The sequence below is a fragment of the Delphinus delphis genome, chromosome 7, assembly GCF_949987515.2.
Source record: "Delphinus delphis chromosome 7, mDelDel1.2, whole genome shotgun sequence".
Lineage (NCBI taxonomy): Eukaryota > Metazoa > Chordata > Mammalia > Artiodactyla > Delphinidae > Delphinus > Delphinus delphis.
The window spans coordinates 101,978,468-101,986,958 of NC_082689.1; the positions used below are offsets into that span (position 1 = coordinate 101,978,468).

General features: G+C 43.4%; 1 pseudogene; it reads left to right on the forward strand.

Annotated features, from left to right (window-relative positions):
* The first annotated feature begins 2,889 nt into the window (after positions 1 to 2,889).
* Positions 2,890 to 3,486, forward strand: LOC132428204 (large ribosomal subunit protein uL22-like; annotated as a pseudogene).
* Positions 3,487 to 8,491: the final 5,005 nt, after the last annotated feature.

An 8,491-nucleotide genomic window follows, 5' to 3' on the forward strand; every position in this document is an offset into this window, starting at 1 on the left:
AGGGACAGGTCAGCTCGTGAACCTGCCTGATCAGGAATGGAAAGAAGATAACAGAACAATCTCCAACAGAACTCCCAGAGGAGACTCTGGGTGCTGGGAGGCCAGGACACTTCAAAGCAACCAGTGCAGAGAGGATCTTTCTGAACAATTGGAGCTAATCCAAAATCCATTTCAATTTGGTTTAGGAAAATATACCCATGCCTTGATCTTAAGGCAGGGATATCTGATGTTCTGAAAAATCACACTGAGGTCAGATTCTGAAGATGAGAGCTGGTTTAGGAAGAGTTAGCAAGGTGGCCAGTGTCTTGCCCCCTCATTGGGCAGCCTCCCAATTCTAGGCTGAGCTGGTGACCCACAACTCCATCTCTCCACCTCTCAAGGAGAAGCACCCCAGGGTTCCTCTAGACTTGGTTCGTGGGCCCTTGAGCAAGTCACTTTCTTCTCTGAATTTCTATTTCCACACGTGTGAAACACAACATGTGTCCCTGCATATGTGTGTATGTATGCCCATACACACACACACACACACACACACACACACACACACACACACACACACATGACCTTTCTCCAGAGCTACTGTCTCTCTGTTTCATACAATTGCGTTAGGACCATTCACATATGGCTCTTGCCAATAATGTTGATAAATAGGGTGAGCTGACTAATGAGGGTTGAGAAGCAGGGGATGGTCATTATAAATCCATCCACCATAACTACATAGAGAAAAGTCAGTGTTGATTATGCACCATCATGGAGGAAGGCCCTACCCCTTTCTAGCTTTGAGAGCCTGGACAAGTTATTTCACCACTCAATTTCCTCTTGTGTAAAAACAGATTAATATCATCCATCTTTCGTTGCTGAAGGGAGAAAAAAAATGAGATAATATATGTGAAATCATATATAGAACCCCCCAAACTGTAAGTATTCAATAAGTGATAATATCTGTGTATTTATGTCTACATAGGAGTGTTTATCTGTAGGCATTTATGTCTGAATATGGATATTTATCTCTATATATGGATATCCAAGCAGTCTTGAGTCAGCCCAAGAATATCCAGGGGAAAAAATAATGATTAGATTTGTCAAGCGAAGTTTTCCAGGCTGCCTTTCTGACTCCAGGCAAGTGAGCTCTTGGCACTGTTTTCAGTATTCACAGCCACAGCAGTTTCAATATCCCCACCACAACAGTGCCTGAGGATACCTCTTTGTCAGAGTTCCTCTGGTTGACTTTTTTAAATGTCTGGGCCCCCCTGTTATGTTTATAAGATGTTCATGGGTGGTGTACTTGGAATTGAAAAAGCCCAAGATCACCTATCATTTTGTTCCTGTCCTCATTGGCAACCAGTATATCGCTCCACTGTGTCCTTGAAATCCAGTGAGCCATGCCCTAGACCCCAGGCCCTCCTTAGCCTGCATCTCCCTGACTCCTATGTCCACTGTTGATCAATAGTATTGATTCGTTTGCTTAGGGTTTTCACTTTTACTTCTTAGCATAAAGTAAATAAAAGTCTTAGTCTGGAGTTGAGCTGTGCGCTAAAAGTAGTCTTTAAAATGTTTTCCATAACTCAAATTTACTCTCTTGTTTGACTCCCTAATCCACAAAAATAGCAGAACAATTTCTGTGGGCTGGGGGTTGCCCCTCTTCCAGTGCGTTATTCCATCTGGTTAGTCCTCAGTCTGTAGGATCAGGGAGATGCTGAGTCATATCTTACCCAGCCAACTGGCCCCTCAGTTCCAGTCTATCGCCTCTGAATTGGCCTAGTTCCCAGGAAACACTGACTTCCTATGTAAGGTCCCTCTGCTTAGACTCACCATGTGCCCTCCTCTCCCCCTGGGTCTTCCTTCCTAACAGAGGACCCACTAGGGAAAGACAGTAAGGGCCCTCTCTGCTCTTGGACCTCATAAGTCTATCTTGGGTTCTGCCTGACCATCACCCCACCCTCAGGCTATTTTAGAGACCCACCAGCTTCCCATTTCTCATCACCTCTCTCTCTTCTCTTTCCCTCTGAGGTAATATTTTCCAGTCTCAAAATCTGGGAAATATTGGGAAGAAAGACAATTGATTAATATTCTAAAGATTTTATCCCACCCAAAATGTCATGTGTGCCCAGGTCCCAGTATACATGAAAGCAGAGGAGAAGGAGGTGGACTTCTATCAGTCACATGCATTATTGAATTCACAGAGGGTTCCAGGCACTCTGAGTAGCACTGAGGATATAGAAATGAATAGGACAAGGTCCCTGCTCTCCAGACACTCCTAGTCTAGTGGGGGAGGGAGCCAGGAAAACAAATAATCATCATGCAATATGATAAGTTCAATAAAGGGGTACTCATCAGATCAAGGAAGGAGAGTTCAATTCACTGGTGGACAGGGATGGTGTTTTGGTCAGTTTGGGCTGCTATAACAAAGTACCACATAGACTAGGTGGCTTATAAAAAACAGAAATTTATTTCTCACAATTCTGAAATTCCAAGATCAGGATGCTAGCATGGTCGGGTTCTGCTGAAGGTCCTCTTCCGAGTTGCAGACTGCTGACTTCTCCTTGTATCCTCACTTGGTGGAGAGCAGAGAGAATTCTCTGGGGTCCCTTTTATAAGGTCACTAATCTCATTCATGAGCACTCCACCCTCATGACTTTGTTATCTTCCAAACCAAATACCATCACACTGGAGATTAAGATTTTAACATTTGAATCTGGGGGAAACAGACATTCAGTCCATTGCAGATGGTGAGGGTGATTCAGAAAGTCTTTCTGGAATGGATGCTGAAAGTTCCAACTGACCAGAAGCAACCCTTCCTTCTCCTCCCTGCAGACACTGTCAGCCATACTCCTACAATTCCACTGACATTTGCCCACTGGGATCGCTACTTAAGAGGTCCTACTTTTCCGGTCAGCGGCCTGAGGTGACCTATAAAAATGGTTCGCTATTCACTTGACCCAGAAAATTCCACAAAGTCATGCAAGTCGAGAGGTTCAAATCTTCGTGTTCACTTTAAGAACACTCGTGAAACAGCCCAGGCCATTAAGGGTATGCATATCCGAAAAGCCACCAAGTATCTGAACGATGTCACTTTAAAGAAGCAGTGTGTGCCATTCCGTTGTTACAATGGTGGAGTTGGTAGGTGTGCCCAGGCCAAAGAGTGGGGCTGGACACAGGGTCGGTGGCCCAAAAAGAGTGCTGAATTTTTTACTGCACATGCTCAAAAATGCAGACAGTAATGCTGAACTTAAGGGCTTAGATGTAGATTCTCTGGTCATTGAGCATATCCAGGTGAACAAAGCCCCCAAGATGTGGTGCAGGACTTATAGAGCTCATGGTCGGATCAACGCATACATGAGCTCTCCCTGCCACATTGAGATGATCCTTACTGAAAAAGAACACATTGTTCCTAAACCAGAAGAGGAGGTTGCCCAGAGGAAAAAGATAACCCAGAATAAATTGAAGAAACAAAAACTTATGGCCCGGGAATAAATGCTGCAAAAAATAAATGCAAATAAAAGTAAAAAAAAAAAAAAAAAGAAGTCCTAAAGATAAATTATTGGTGGTAAGTTATTATGTTATCAGGAAAAGTAACACATTTAGCCTACAAATATACTAGGAGGGTTTATTTATGATCAATTATTAATATGATCCATCTTCACCTAGTAGAGACAGGTAGTAATTGAAAAGAAAACAGAAGGAAGGCTTGAACAGGGGCACTATCTTGGCTTCCCTAGAAGGACAGCCTAAGACAGTGATTCTTATTCAAATGGTTTATGAAAGAATGCTTCCAGGAGAAGAGAGACGGAAGCAGGATAAGACAGGTGAACAAGAGCAAGGATGTGGTCTCAGCTGGAGATGAGCTTCAGTGTAATTTAGGATTGGCCCCACCTTGAGGCAAGAAGGGAGGAGAGGATGGTACAGTGGAGGACCACCTCTTTTGAGAAGGCTCCCACTCTCTGGGAAGGAGACAGCAGGGAGTGGTTATCAGCCACACCTCACAGCAGGGGATGAATGTCCATCAGGCAACTGGAATGTACCAACAGCATCCAATACAGGCCAGGGACCAGCAGGGAACCTGGGGTCCCCAGAATCCACAGGGCACTCAGTAGAAGACTTGAAATACAAAGAAGAAAATGAGGCCAGAAAAGGAAAGTTCCATCAACCTGGGAGGTTCCTAAGGACAGTTCTTGATAAATTGTATTTCTCCTCTGGTAGCCCCCTGAAAGAAGGGAGTATTTCCCCCACCTTGTTCTGCACTTGCCCAACACTCAGCTTAGAAAAGCCTTATAATCTAGCAATGGGAGGTACCCCAAAGCCCTAATCTGCCTTGCCTCAACTGTGACTGCAAGATCTCAACTCCTCACTCTCCAGGTTGGAAAGGCTGTCAACAGTCCCTGCATCCACTACTGGTCCCTGACCAGCATTTTCCCCTTTAATCTCTAGCAATACTAGCACTGTCTGGAGCATGACACTTACACTATAGCTGCAAATGTGGGCAGGAGGTGAGATGCTGCCAACTCTCACTTCCAAATGGTTCTCTGTGGATTCTCCTCAGCATAGCCGGCCTTGGGGAGCTTCTGAGAAACAGATCAGTAGCCTAGTTCTCAGCCGGAGAGTATCACTGCCATACTGGGGAACTAGCTTCTGCCTTGGCCAAGCTTCAGGGGAAAAAAGCAGAAGTAAATGTGAGCATTGGCTCTTCAAGAGTCTGAGGGACTAATGGTATGCAAATGAAACAAAAAATCTTTGTATATGTTGTTAAGAATCATGGTTCATAAAATATGCCCCACCCAATCCTGGGATTCCTTTAGCTAAACTAAGGTCTTTTCTTCTGAAATCAAATACTAGCCATTTTCCCAATTCAAATAAATTAATAAATAGAATTTTTTTTCTATTTACATCTTCTTTCTATTATATTCTCTTACAACTCTGTCACCTGTTTGTTTGCTGGTAAACATTTCTAAGCAACAAAGCAAGTATCAACTAGCTATGAACAAAAAACTGTGGGAAAACAAGTTATGTCTGGTTCATGCTTAGTGAATGTGCAGTCATGGTTCTGATCTTATATTCCGTACAGAGGATATTAAAATAATAACTGCCATTTTTAGCCCTACTATGTGCTAGGCTTTGAGATGCTAGACATTTTAACTCTAGTATTCTCATGTGTAATTTAGACAGCATTACCCCTATTTTACAAATAAATACATAAATGGATAAACTGAGGCACAAAGAGTCTCAAAGTTAATAAAACTTTACACAAAAATTAATTTTGTTGTGATGAGGGCATGTAATAAAGAGGCCTGAACTAGTCTTGAAGGTCAGCTAAGGTGTCCCTGAGGAGGTGATATTTGAGACAAGTTCTAAAAGAGGAGGAAATGGAGAAGGGGGTCACAGGAAATTGCATTTGCAAAACCTGCGTTAAAGAGCACAGTTGCTTTGGAAAACATTCTGGCAAGTCCTCAATAGGTTAAATGTAGGGTTACCTTAGGCAACTCCTTCCTGGAGAAGGAATGAAAACACAGTCAGCTTCTGAATAAACTTCTAGGAAAACTCCAATTCTAAAGAAGGATTGGCAAGTCATGGGGGGAAAATCCACAAGGACTAGACTTCCTCTTTTCTCCTCAATTTCCATACTCCATCAGTGAGTTTAACACAGTGAATAAAAAAGATGGGCTACCCCCGTAGTTCTCAACCAAGGGCAACATTCCCAGCAGGGGATATCTGGCAATGTCTCGAGCTATTTTTCATTCTCATAATTGGGAGGTGGGGTGGTACCTGCCCAGTGAGTACATGACAGAAACACACTGTCCCAAGTGGAGAATGGTGTCAACTGGGCTCCAAATTGAACTACAGGCTTTGAAGCAAGCCTCTTTCTGAAAGATAATTTTATCATTCCTAGTAAGAAATGATAGAAAGACACAGACAGGCAGACAGAGAGTGAGGGAGAGAGAGATGTGAGCAAAAGTACTAGGCAGAGACAATCCCAGCTCAACACCATAAAAACTTTCTAGAAAACTTTCCTTTCCCCACATACATTCCACCCAGGGCTACTTTCATTCTGGGTCTTTCCCTTTTCTAAGTCAAAATTCACCTTCTTGATGTTTTCCTTAGAATGTTAGTGTTTGATGGCACTTGGTCAGCCATGAAGACTGGAGGGAGGTACGCCCCCAACAGCTTCAAGATGTCTGGGGCATAAAGTAATCCCATGACAGATGGGAGCACTATTATTACACACAAAGGAGGAGGTGGTAGCCTTGGGTTCTGAGCAAACTTGAAGAAAGGTCCAAACGCTGGTCAGCCCTGCGTTTTTCACCCAAAAGTTTATCATCTTACTGAAATTTCTATCATTAGAGCCAATTTGGGGGTGACAGTTCCTTTAAATTCAATGACACAGAATCCATGCATTGCATTTTACTCCTCATCCTGTATGCAAACATAGAGTAGTCATTATGACTTATATTCAAATTTCTTTCCATGTTACTTTCCTTAATATTCTCTGCTGCCACTTTAGCCACCACTGCTACAGCTCCATTAACTACACCAAACAGTCCAAATGCAACACCTTGCCCAATCTCCCCCCATAAAATTACCATTTACTCTGTTCACATTAAGTAATGATTTGCAACGTCCTTCTCCCTTTTCCTGTTCACAACTCTGCCAACAGCATTTCTTAATGCAAATAGTAAAAACTGAGTTACAAGTGTGATCCAATTTTGCTCTACATAATTAGTGGATTAGACATCAGAGAAAATCCACTTATTTTCACAGCTCATCCAACTCCCCACCTCCCCCCCAACACACAGAAATAAAGGCTCCAGGATCATGAAGTAAGAAAGGCCTTCATTTCTAAGTGACAATCACAGCTATCAAATTGTTTTTCAGATGACTCTAAGTATGATCCTTTCTCAGTTGTATTTTTTCCCCTAAGAAAACAAGGCTGGGGATCTGAATAACAACACCTGAGTGAAAAGTATGCATTGAAGCTGCAAAATTTTTGCAAGAGATTCTGGAATGAACTCTTGGTAGCTGAAAAACACCAAGCCACTCAGCTTGTCTCAGCTTGGCTCCTGGAGCTGGAAGGTTTGGGTTTAATTCTTGGCTCTGCCAGCTTATAATATTGGGCAGGTTGCTTAACTATTCTCCATCCTTTTCCTTACCTCTAAAATGGGCAGGGTTGTGAGAGTTAAGTAGGATAATACCTATAAACTGCTTGGAACAATGTCTGGCACATAGTAAATGTTCAAAATGGTCTGCATTATTCCTCTATGCCTAGAGCCCAGCTGCAGAGAGCAGGGACCCTCAGCCTAACCACTCAGCCCACCCTGCATGTTGGGTGGGCATCAGGGCTCAGGACTATGACAGAGGCCTGGGACCCACGTTATGCTCATAAACATGTGGTCCATCCACCCAGCACTGCCACAGGCTGCCAAAGATGGATGCTGGAAACGGCTCACCCCAACGTGGCCAAGGCTTAACTAAAGAAACAAATGGAAGGTGCTTCTGCCACTGCTCATGAAGTAGGGGAAGAATGCAGGCAGGGAAGGCAGAGAGAGCAGGGAGGGGAAATAGGACTTCTCAGATTTTCTCCTGCATCTTTTCCCTCCCAAATGTCTACATCAGCTACATGCAGAATAAATTAAAACATCAACAGTTGAGTGGACAAGCACTCCTGTCACCAAAAAACAATCATGGTTGGGTAGCTCTCCTGCTACCTTAGTATCGTAAGTATGATTGCCATCATATAAGTGCTTTAGGTGCATTTTCCCATCTAATATTCAAGACAACCTTGTGGAGTAAGAGCTAGTATTACTCTGATTTTACAAATGAGGAAACTGAGTTCCAGAGAACTTAAGTAAATGCCCAAGGTTGTGCAGTTTGTAACTCACAGAACTGGAACTGAAAACACAAATGTATCGACTCCAGAGCTCATACTCTTCACCACCAGGCCCTGACACCTTGCAGATTCCCAGAGCTTGGATACGTGTAAATCCAGGATTTGGAAAGATGGAACTGACTGAGCAATGTGTAGTGCCTCTATCAGTTCTGGTTGGAAGAGAGAGAGCTTAGTAATAAGACCCACCCAGGTAACAGAGGGGCTTTCTTCTCAGTAAACTGAAGAGTCCCTTTTAAAAATGCCATCATAGGGAACACAATCGCTCAGGATGGTGGAGTAGAAGGACGTGCACTCACCTCTTCTTACGAGAACACCAAAATTACAAATAACTGTTGAACAACCATCAACAAAAAGGATTCCCTACATCCAAAGACAAAGAAGAAGCCACAACAAAGGGCACAATCATCATAATTTCAATCCCATACCCACTACGGGGGCAAACCAAAAACTGGAAAACAATTATACCACAGAAGTTTTCCCACTGGAGTGGAAGTTCTGGGCCCCACATCAGGCTTATGAGCCTGGGGGTCTGGCAATGGTAGGAGGAGCCCCCAGAGAATGTGGCTTTGAAGGCCAGCTGGGTTTGATTGCAGGAATTACACAGGAGTGGGG